This window comes from Hibiscus syriacus, unplaced genomic scaffold (genome assembly GCF_006381635.1).
Source record: "Hibiscus syriacus cultivar Baekdansim isolate YM2019G1 unplaced genomic scaffold, ASM638163v2 tig00117009_pilon, whole genome shotgun sequence".
Lineage (NCBI taxonomy): Eukaryota > Viridiplantae > Streptophyta > Magnoliopsida > Malvales > Malvaceae > Hibiscus > Hibiscus syriacus.
Window position 1 is genome coordinate 559,842 of NW_024063521.1, and position 12,534 is coordinate 572,375.

The following is a 12,534-nucleotide window of genomic DNA, read 5'->3' on the forward strand; positions in this document are numbered from 1 at the left end:
ATAAACCCACGTGAAGTGGACTGGGGTAAATTCTAGACATGGTCCTTCAGTTATTTGGGTAAATTACTCCATAGCTATTCAGATTTTGTGGCTAAATCCTTCTTTTTGGTCCCCATCTTTGAACAACATTCGTTTTGGTCTTTTTTATTTATTTATTTATTTATTTTATTACTTTATTTATTATTTTTTTTACTAACTTATGTTTTTCTTTGTTATTTATTATATTTATTTTTCTTATATTAATATTTTTTTCTTTTTTCATATTTATTTTTACTTTACAATCTAACAATATTTTTGACTTTAGGGATACTTTACAACTAATCAAATGTAAGTAATGTGAACCGAATTTTTAAATTTCAATTTAAATTTTTAATTTTCGCTAATAAAGACAACCGACAAATTAATTGGTACCGAAATGGCGGTTTAAGGGTGTTAATCCTTCCTTAACCGTAATCGACTACCGAACCCGACACGTTTCTGATGCAACGCAGATCAGGTAAGATGGTGTCCGACCCACCTAAATTTGTTTTAAAGTGGTCGGTGGCGACTCTAACCCAATTCGTTTAATCCAAGTCGAAGCCCAATCCCGGGGCCCAACCGGAAAGACGGTTCCGACAGTACGAAATATATAAGTACATATGTTACAGCATAATAAAAATATAAGAAGTAATTTATGCGGTACAAGTAACATATATATATATATATATATGATTAATTTAGGGTGATTATAAAATACTATTTGTTCTAAAGATTCTAAATAATTTGACAACGAAAGTTCATTAGCCTTGTAGTCTCTGGTGCTTAAATATGGGATATCTTGGAATAAAAATTATCCCTTTAACCGTTGAGGTAGGTTGGTTTGCACGTACACGTAACACATACAAATATATATATATATATATATATATATATATATATATATATATATATATACATAAAATAATAAAAGACATATATTTGTAAACACATATAATATTATAATACATTTTAATAAAAAAATAAGTATATACATAAATATAAAGAAAATAATCTCAAATAACAAAATATGTATGTAATAAAGTTTTATATTCAACGGGTAGATATATATATATATATATAAAGAAGTTTATATACTCACTGTAACACTCTTAACCCGTATATGTACCCATATACGAGTAAAAGATATCACATTAAACTTTTAAAATCTAAACAAAATTCGATCAAAATTTGATTCTTTTTAAAATTTATTCATTTAAGCCTTTTTCATCAAATTGATTAATTGTGCAAAATAAAATATAACATTTTGACTTTTAAATCAAATTCGACTTTAAGCATCCTGGTCAATTGCATCGAGCCAAGCATTCTGGGACTGATCTCTGCTAATAGAAGATAACGGATTAGAATCATTCTGGGACCTTTAAGGCTTGCTTCCCCTCTAAACAGGTCTTTCATAGATAAGGGTAAGGGTATAGTCTCACCCCTGCTATCGAGGGGTTTTCCCTCTCTTTCAATTTAGCTTTCTGCTTCAAGTACTCCAGCGATGGAAATCTTTATCGACTCATAGATAAAGGATGTATGATTCCCGAACCTTAACAAAAAGGATTGAGCTCCGCCTAACCGGGGCTAGGCTAGTCTCAGTGTTTGGGTCCTGACTTGATGGGATGGGAGTTTCAAGGCTTTTAAAGAAGGCCGAGGTTATGCAATATCTCGACCGGAGGGAGAGGAGCTAAGGGGGTTGAACGAGATTCGTTTTTTGTCATCATTTTCAATCCCACCAAATATAAATAAATTTATTTAGTTTTATTTTATTTCGGGTACGGTCGCACCCCCTAAATATTTAAAATCCTCTTGTATTTTAGGTTTTTTTATATTTTATATGAATTATTTAATATTACACCCTTTAAGATTTTATATAATTTTTTATGTTCGCACCTTGACACAAATTATTTGTCCATCTCTATTTTTACTGAAGGTACGACGTTGTTCTGGACATTTGGAGCTTTTAATGCTTTGAACTTTGGAAAGATGAGGTCTATTTCTCTCCGCATTTCTTCCCGTAATATTAAATCTTTCACTCCCAAATTTTCAAAAGATTTATTACCGGCGACTGCTATCACTTTACTTTACCAAGTGATCGAATTTTGAACCCCAAGCCTCATGAAGAACCCAAAACAATTCGGTGTTTATGATCTCTTCACAAATTAATTCACAATCTTATGTTAATGTATAAATTAGTAAAAAATTATTATATAAATTTTACCTCATCATTGAATAAACAGAAACAAAATTAAGTAGATTTTTTTACCTCGTCATACAAGCGTTGTATGGCGGATTTGTCATCCGAGGCTCTCATAAGAATATAGAGCTTATTCACATTTGGTTGATGCCTTAGTATTTCCTCGATAAAGACTGAAACCCATGGTTGAGATTTTTTTAAATATAAATTGTACCTTCAGTAAAGTCCCTTTTGGCTTAGCAAAAGAATAGTATATGCACCTTTGGCCAAAAATCCAGTTGCACCAGTGATTAGTATGGTCTTGCCTTGAAGAAACTTGGCCACATGATCCAACTCCATGACTATAAATCCACAAACAGTAGAACATGTTGATGTATAAAGATAAAATCAATATTGACGTAAACTGAAGTAGTAAATAAATCGAGCTGAAAAAAAAAGCAAAGAAAAACGATAAAAATGCTAAACACAGTACACAGTCACGGACCTGGATTCTGGAATTCCTCATCTTCCCTCATCTTTTCTTCCATTTTCTGGTTGATCCCAAGAACTTTTGAATTCCCTCGAATCGAGTTCGGTATGCAAACCTGTAGCGGGCTAGGATCGAAGTTCTTGTTTGGGCTCGAAATCCAAAACATAAGGAATCGTATGAGCAAGTAATGTGTGTTATTCTTTTTGTCTTTCATGCAATGATTCTCTGAGGTATCTATAGGGGAGAATTTGCACTTCTACAGATCATGCATGCTGCTGGAAAACACCTTACGTATGCATGGCGAGCGGTCAAAACGTATATAATTCTAGGTTCCTTCCTCACTACACCAAATTAAATTAAGGCTTAGTGCCCAAATAAGGGCCAGAACTATGCCTTTTGTGTCGAATAGGTACCAACATTGTTTTTTGGTCCATCCAGGTGTGTAACGTTACAAATGATACCCTTTTAGGTATTCGGGCCATCAACAGTGATAGTTTTCCTCGATAAGTAGTATGTGTCACAATCTGGTAATTTAAAAATTTTATATAAAATTAAAAAAATAAAATTATATATTTAAAAAAAACACATAAATTTCAAAATAACCCCTAAACTTTGAAAACCTTCATTTCAACCCCTAAACCCACACCGACCGTCGCCTTTTGCTGTCAAAGAAGCTCCACTCGATGTCCCCCTCCTCCCAGTGACCAAAACCCCTATGAAATCATGATCGGTTGACGACCGATCAACGACAAATTGACATTTTATACCATGTGAACCCTAGGATGAAAATCTTGATCCCACGTGATTCCGACGGTGAATCGGCAACAACTACGGCGACATATAACTAGGATGATGGCAATGACTATGTCGACGGCGGTGGTCGTGGCCGAAGATGGCGCCGACAGCAGGTTAGTGTTAGGATTTGGGGGGTTTTAGGGATTTTGAGGCTTTTTTTGTAATTTAAAAAGTTAAGATTTTTTAATAAATATAATAATATTTTTAATATTTTTAAAAAAAATAAATTTTCAAAATTATCGGATTATGACATGTGTTACTTAACGAGGAAAACTAACGTCATTGACGGCTCGGACACCTAAAATAGTAACGTTTGTAATGTTAGACACCTAAATGGACCAAAAAATAATGTAGGCACCTATTCGACACAAAAAGTATAGTTTAAGCACTTATTTGGACATTAAGCCTTAAATTAACCTCTTTTTATTTCTTCTCAAAAAAAACTAACCTCCTTTTTATATATAATATTTATTTCAACAACTGCAATTGTTTTATTTTTAATTTATTATATTAAATGAAATCATTATAAAAAAGCTAAACAATTATATATATTATCATTAAATCTTATAATTATTTTAAAAAATATGAGTCTTAGTAAAATATTTGTAAATTTGTTTTATCGTATTAAAATTGTTAAAACCATATTAATAAATTATATATATATATAAATTAAATAATATTTTCACGTTATAAATTCCCTATATATATAACTTTAGTTGTCATAAATAAAATTATAATTATATAAATCAAATTTTTAAATAATTATTTTTTCCTCAAAATAAATACCATTAGCCGTCACAATTGAAGTCAATATCCCCATCACGTGCTATGTTTTCTATTTCGTGAAACAAATTATAGATAATTGACGTAGAAGAAAATGAACAGATAATCAACGAAGAAAAATATCATAAAGAAACAAAATAAGAATCTACTTTGATCCATTATTATTAATATAATTATATTTCACACTACTATTTTCAATACTATTTGAATTAGGAATGGGTATGAGACTCGAATTTAACGGATTCTGACCCGATCGAATCCGATCGGATCTGTTTTTAAAAAAAATTAAAATTCTATCGGGTCGGATTGGGTTTTTTAAAAGTTATGTTTGGGCAAGGTTCGGTTTTAAGGATAATTGTAATAATATCCCTCTATATATTATTTCTTTTCAATTAAATCTTTATTTTTAATAAAAATAATATATTTTTAATAATTATTTCAGGTATAGTCGAGTTCGGATTTTATCTCAAAAAACTAGGTCAGATTTAAGTCAGGTGGAAGGTATATATTTTTTACATCATATTCTAATCGGATGAAAAATTTATAATTTTCATAACAGATCGGGTGGATTAAAACTCTGACCGGCCGTACACATGCTCATCTCTAATTTGAATCCTTACTTTGACGAAACCGGATGCCTCCGACAAATTTCATTTTCAAAAAGGAAAATCAAATCAAGAAATGTCATATTATGATAATGGCTGTTTTCCTAAGAAGAATAGTATTTAGAAAGAAAAAACAATTACAGAACTATTTTTAAGTGCAATTCCTTTTTTTTAATTAACCACTTATATTTAATATATTGACCGACTAATTTATATCAGATACTGTAAAGGCGAGTGTAATTCTCCCAACTCAGTTTGCTCCATTCAGAAATGTCAGAGTTCAAACCCCCGACCTTATTTAAGAGATCTAATACTTAATCTCACTAAACCAACTGATTGTCGGTAAGTACAATCCTTTTTAATAACATAAATTTGTTTTATTAAATATGTGAAATATATATATTTCACACTCAATTATTTTAAAACTCATTCTATTTATAAAACTAAACTCTTTATATATCAATCATCTTTTTTGAAAAAATATAATATTAAATATTTATTAAATCCGGTAAACTTAGAAAGAATATGATTAGAGTACCGATAACATTACCATCTATGATATTTACAAAATATGAGTTTGAACAAAATATTGAATCAATAAAAATATATTTTATTCTCATCATATTATTAATTTGACATCTAACATATAAACTTTAAAAACAATTTTTACATTTATCTTAAAAATAATAATAATCACCAACAACTAATTGTTTTAGTGTATGAGGCACTAGACCTCTTAAGTAAGGTAAGTGGTTAAAATAATGATATTTGTGAATAGAGCAAACTAAGTTAGAAGGGTCTCCCTCATCTTTGTAATAACTGCTTAAATTAGTCAATTGGTTAAAGGAATTGTTATTGTTTCTAGAGGTCACGGGTTCGAGCACCAGCAGTTGTACCAGGGTGATTGAGCATTCATTGTCAAGTGATTGAGAGTATTTAAAACATATACTACTTTTTAATCACCTTAGTTTAATAAAAAAAATTAAAAAGAAATCCTTTTTGAAAAATTAAATTAATTAACATGAATATTCAACCAATAATTTATTATTTTAATCGTGTCTTAAACAACTTGTGTGTTATAAAGAATATAACATGCATAATTAAAATTTAATAAGATAAAATAATATACATGTAATGATTAAGAAGAATATGCAATTTTTTATGTTAATCAAAAGCTATTTTAAGATTTCAATTAAATGTGTTTGCAGGTGAATAAAAATGTAATTTATTTAATAAATTACATATTAGAAACTAATATAAGACTATAAAACTAATTAGAAATGTTTCCACGTGAATAAAATTTTAAATTATTTAATAAAATTAATTTAAGAAATTTATTTGGGATTTTAATAATAATTATATGTGATTGTACATGAATAAAACTATTATTGCACACATGTAAATAAAAGTCTTATAGCATATAATAATTAATGATTCCAAATTACTATGATATATATAAAATTACAATTATAATTTTAGATTACTTTCTCTAAAACCTGGTTTTTTTTATTGGTGCGTCGTTACCCCTTCTTTTCGTCTTTGTTAATTCGCAGTGGTATCAATTTTAATGTTGGTTGTCGACTGTCGATATTATTTATTATCCTTTTATTTTATTTTCTTATATAATATATTTATTTTCTTTTGTTTTTTTATTTTCAATAAATCTTCTTGTATGGTACGCTTTCATCTGTCTTTGTGGCGATTTTCTTTTGCCTTTTAACACGTTTTTTTGATCCTTTGATCGTTGTTTCATGTATACTTTTAAATTTTTTGACCAAAAATCACCCTATTAAAAAAATACTACCTATCAAACACCCTTTCCAAACTATTTCCCAATCAAACACCCTTTTTTAAGAGAGAGAATGACGCGCACGACAGGAGACACACGCCTTCCATGGGTTTTAATGAATGGGGCATCCTAGGGAACATGCCTCCCTTGAATGGCGTATCGTAGGGAACGTGCCTCTCATGATCGACAGTTATAGGTTTAGGGTTTTATGTTAAAGTTATTTTAAGGGTTTTTAAGTGCTCTAGGGTCTTATATTTGTATAGTTTAGGTTTTTAAAGAAGTTTAGGGTTAAAATTGATTGTATGTTAGAATGTTTGTGTTTTTAAAGTAGGGTAGAGTTAAAGTTGATTATATGTTAGATTGTAAGAAATAAACATTAAACATTTAATTGGATATATATATATATACACACACACGAAAGGGTCATCTTCTAAAATAAAAAAGCTAAAATCACATTAATTGAAACTAAAAGAAAATGAAACAACATAAGTTGAAATATTAGAAAATATGATTACATGAGTGGTGGTCAACGGTTACGAGATGATGAAAGAGATGAACATTTTTTCCTATTGTGGCCTGAGTTTATGCAATGGCCACATGTAACACCCTCAACCCATACCCGACCCGGATATGAGTCCAGGATGTCACATTGACTATAAAAAACAATATTCTAAAAAAAACGATAAAACATTTGAACTTATATTATTAAAATACAATAATATACATATGTTAATACAAGTTTATCAAAATACACAGAGCATACACAACTTGACCATTTGATTACATGCCAACATTCATTTACATAAAAAAAATGACCTACTGATTATGTTGCCTCTGATCTGATAGTTGCAGGAGTAATGTTGTCCAGCTGCTTAACCTGTCTCATCTACTTTCTCGGATCCTACGTGTGAAACACTTACACGCTAAGTCATCGACTTAGTGAGGCAAAATAATAATAACAACAACAAGGAAATGTAATGAAAATGCCATAATAAGATGGAATGAGATGAAATCTTATACTTAACAATGCATTTTATATCACCATGTTCCTTACCTATAAGCATATTACATTAACATTCATGAATTCGTATTAATAAGTTTATTGGCCCATGATACCATACTGAGAACCTAAGGTATGTGAGTACGGTGAGGTTGTGCACTATGCTGTCACCACAGCTCGTATAAATGCACCGAAGTGCCGCGTAGAATTGCACCATAGTGCTACATAAGATATCCCTAAGGACTACGTAGAAAAATCCTTAAGAATCATATACATATGCCAAGGATCAAGTACGTGTCTCAAAAGACATCACACATGTTCCAAGGAATACATATATGTCCCGAAGGACCGCGTAGACCCTCTACTCTTGGCATGCCAATTATTCCTATAGTTATCATCTACATAACATGGGTTTTTCTCAATCTACATAGTATATCACATAGACATATCCTTTTCTTTACCTTCATCACATAGTTCATATAAATTTGCATACATATTCATTTAAAACATATTACACAATACACATAGTATGAATTTCTATTACATTTCATTATATGAAATGAATCATGCATCAATGTATTGAATCTAGACTTATCACAAGTCTAGAACTGGATACACTATGAAAACCATGTTATGCATATGCACTCACCTATATTTCTTTGCCTTTCCCTCGATCGATCTTACTGGGCAATTGTTCTGGAACTTGTTTAGGCTCTGTATCTACATAGTAATTCATTGATACTTATCAGTATACTAATTAATATATTCTAAACTATCATTTCTTAGGCTAAAAGAAAAGCTATTTTCATCTTTTAATGAAGGTATGCATCGATGCACTACACTATGTATCGATGCATCCCTTGACGGGTGCATCGATGCATTATATATGCATCGGTACATAAATCTCATACTATGTTTGTATTTTAAGGGGGTACAGTGCATTGATACACTGATGGCATTTGATGTTTTTATTTTAAAGGAGTGCATCGATACACTTCATGTGCATCGATACACCATGAACAATTTCTGGGATTTTACCCTTGATGCATCGGTACACATTGAATGTGCATCGATGCACATAACCCAGAAATGTTATTTTTAGCACGAAATCCCTTCATAATCCCCTCAACACTACATAATTCACCTCTTTTCATATCCCTAATTTGCATACACTTACTTAAATTAATTATTATCCATTCTTAAAAATCCAATCTTCCCTATAGAATTTAAGAATCTCACTCAAATTCCAACATGTTCTAATCCCTATTTTAACACTTCCTATTCCTTAATTAGCTTGATGACAAGTCAAATCCCACTTCTAATTCTTATTATGAACTCTAATCCAAGATTTCACTTTTCTACTTCCTTTCTTTAATTCTTCATGTACTCCTCATATTATGGTTTTAAGATAACCTAAGCTTTCCTTAAGCTTAGTTATCATCTAATGTTCAATAAGCAACCTTAAATTCATCCAGAATTTGATCAACAAGAAAACTCACCTTTAGCTTCACGGTGGAGAAGAAGAATGAAGAAGAAGAGAAATCTAGAAACTCTGGTCTTTCCCACTAACTTCCACGTGGGTATAAAATATTATCAACTAATATTTAATTGTTTCCCTTGTTAAAAGACTTATTTACCCCTTTAGTTCCTCCTTCTTTGCTAATTGATCCTACACCAAACATTTCAATCAATTCTTTAAACTTTTCAATTTATCCAATTAGATCACTGAATTTTTAAATCTCATAATTTAATCACTAACTCGATATGAAGGATGTTACAAATCTCCCTCCCTCAAGAAAATTCGTCCTCAAATTTTCATTGTACGAACAAATAGGGGTATTGAAATCGCATATCCTCTTCACGTTCCCACGTTGCTTCTTCTACTGTGTGATTTCTCCAAAGAACTATGACCAATAGAACCATTTTATTTCTCAATTGTTTGACTTCGTGAGCCAATATTTGTATTGGTTCCTCTTCATAGGTCAAATCAGGTTGAACTTCTACTTGTTCTGGTGCAACGATGTGAGAGGGATCCGACCTATATCTTCGTAACATGGACACATGGAAAACATTATGGATTTTCTCCATTTCTGGTGGCAGAGATAACTGATATGCCACTGGTCCTATTCTTTTAACAACTTCATATGGTCCGATGAATCTATGACTTAGCTTTCCTTTCCGGCCAAATCGTAATACCTTTTTCCAGGGTGACACCTTGAGAAACACTTTATCTCCAACTTCAAATTCAATCTCTTTTCTTTTACTGTCAGAATAAGACTTTTGCCGATCAAATGCCACTTTTAGGTTATGTTGAATTTCCTGAACTTTCTCTTCCATATCTTGAATCAAATCTGGACCGAGAACATTTCGATCTTTGAGCTCATACCAGTTTAATGGCGTACGACATTTCCTTCCATATAACGCCTTATAGGGTGCCATTTTAATACTGGGTTGATAACTATTGTTGTAAGCGAACTCCGCCAATGGTAAATATTTCTCCCATGACCCTTTAAACTCAATGACACATGCTCGCAACATATCTTCCAATATTTGAATAGTTCTTTTTTGATTGTCCGTCTGTCTGGGGGTGAAAAGTAGTACTAAAGTTTAAGCGAGTCCCCAACGCTCCATGCAAGGATTTCCAGAATCTCGAGGTGAATCGAGGGTCTCGATCAGAAACTATAGAAACAAGCACTCCATGCAATCTAATAATTTCTCTAATATACTGTTCCAAAAACTTTTCCATAGAGAAATTTGTTCTGACAGGAAGGAAATGTGCTGACTTGGTCAATCGATCAACAATTACCCAAATTGAATCTCTTTTGTTTAGAGTAAGGGGTAACCCCGAAACAAAATCCATTTTTACATTTTCCCACTTCCATTGTGGAATGAAAAGTGTTTGCAATAATCCAGATGGAACTTGATGTTCGGCTTTGACTTGCTGACATTTTAAGCACTTGGACATAAATTCAGTAATGCTTCGTTTCATCCCTGGCCACCAATACCGATCTTTTAAATCCATATACATCTTGGTTCCACCTGGGTGCATCGTTAATGAACTGCAATGAGCCTCTGTCAATAAATCTTTCTTCAACTCTTCATCGTCTGGTATCACAATTCTTTCTTTATAATACAATTTTCCATCGGACTTCAGCTCAAAATCTTTAATCTCTTTATTCTTTACTTACTCTATTCATTTTAAGCATATTTCATCTTGGCTTTTCAATTCTCCTATTCGGTCCAACCATGCTGGTTTAAGTTTTAACTCTGCACATAAACCGTCGTCTCTAGTTAAACATACTCTTGCACTCATAGCTCGTAAAGCTACAAACACTTTTCTACTCAAGGTATCTGCTACCACGTTAGCCTTTCCGGGATGATAGTCAATTATTATATCATAATCTCTCAAAAACTCAACCCATCTCCTCTGTCTCAAATTAAGCTCTTTTTGAGTCATCAGGTATTTCAAGCTCTTATGATCCGTATACAAGTAACATCGTTCTCCATACAAATAATGATGCCAAATCTTGAGAGCGAACATTAATACAGCAATTTCTAAATCATGGGTGGGGTAATTCTTTTCATGTGGTTTCAACTATCTCGATGCATACGCTACCACCTTCCCTTCTTGCATTAAGACACACCCTAACCCATTGTGGGACGCGTCACTGTATACGACAAAATTCTCGCCAGATTCCGGTTGAACCAATACAAGAGTTTCTGTCATAATTCTCTTTAAAGCTTCAAAACTTTCTTGGCATTCAAAAGTCCAATAAACGGTACGTTCTTTCTCATCAGCTTCGTTAAAGGCAGCACTATCATCGAAACATTCTTCATAAATCTTCGATAATAACCGGCAAGTCCAAGGAAACTCTGTACTTCTGATATATTCTTTGGAAATTCCCAGTCTATTATAGCTTTTACCTTTTGAGGGTCCACTCTAATTCCATCTGTAGAGATCACATGCCCAAAAAATGTTACTTCATTTAGCCAAAATTCATATTTGGACAATTTAGCATAAAGTTTCTTATCCCTAAGAATTTGCAAAACTATCCTCAGATATGTACTATACTCTTCAATAGATTTCAAGTACACCAATATGTCATCAATAAAGACAACTACAAACTGGTCCAAATAGGGTTAAAAAATCATGTTCATGAGATCCATGAAAGCAGCAGGTGCATTCGTTACTCCAAATGGCATTACGATGAATTCATAATGACCATATCTCGTTCTGAAAGCCGTTTTCGGAATATTTTTCTCCTGAATCTTCAATTGGTGATAACCAGAACGTAAGTCAATCTTCGAAAATACTTAAGCTCCCTTTAGCTGATCAAACAAGTCATCAATGCGCGGGAGGGGATACTTATTCTTGATGGTCACCTTATTAAGCTGTCGATAATCAATGCAGAGACGCATTGACCTATCATTCTTCTTGACAAATAACACTGGAGCTCCCCAAGGTGACACACTTGGTCGAATAAATCATTTATCTAGCAATTCTTGCAATTGATTCTTTAACTCTTGCAATTCTTTCGGAGCCATTCGATAAGGTGTCATTGCAATTGGAGCGGTTCCTGACATTACTTCAATTTGAAATTCTACCTCTCTATCTGGAGGTAATCCTGGCAACTCAGCAGGGAAAACATCAGGGAATTCCTGAACTATTGGAATCTCATCTAATCATTTCTCTTTAGCTCTTGTATATATCACATTTGCAAGAAAACATTGACATCCTTGTAGCAATAACTTCTTAGCAGACATTACTGATATTACATTTGCTAAAGGATTAAACATTTCACTGATCACAATTACTTCTATTCCTCCTAGACTCTTCAGGGTTACCTTTTTCGATCTATAATTAACATCCCCATAGTA

General features: G+C 32.2%; 1 long non-coding RNA gene across 1 annotated transcript; it reads right to left on the reverse strand.

Moving 5' to 3' along the window:
* Positions 1–2,327: 2,327 nt before the first annotated feature.
* LOC120195185 lies at positions 2,328–2,726 on the reverse strand. The gene is made up of 3 exons (XR_005523036.1): positions 2,700–2,726; positions 2,476–2,556; positions 2,328–2,388 (listed from the first exon to the last, which is right to left on the reverse strand). It is a non-coding gene; the product is annotated as an uncharacterized LOC120195185 (long non-coding RNA).
* Between the last annotated feature and the right edge of the window lie 9,808 nt (positions 2,727–12,534).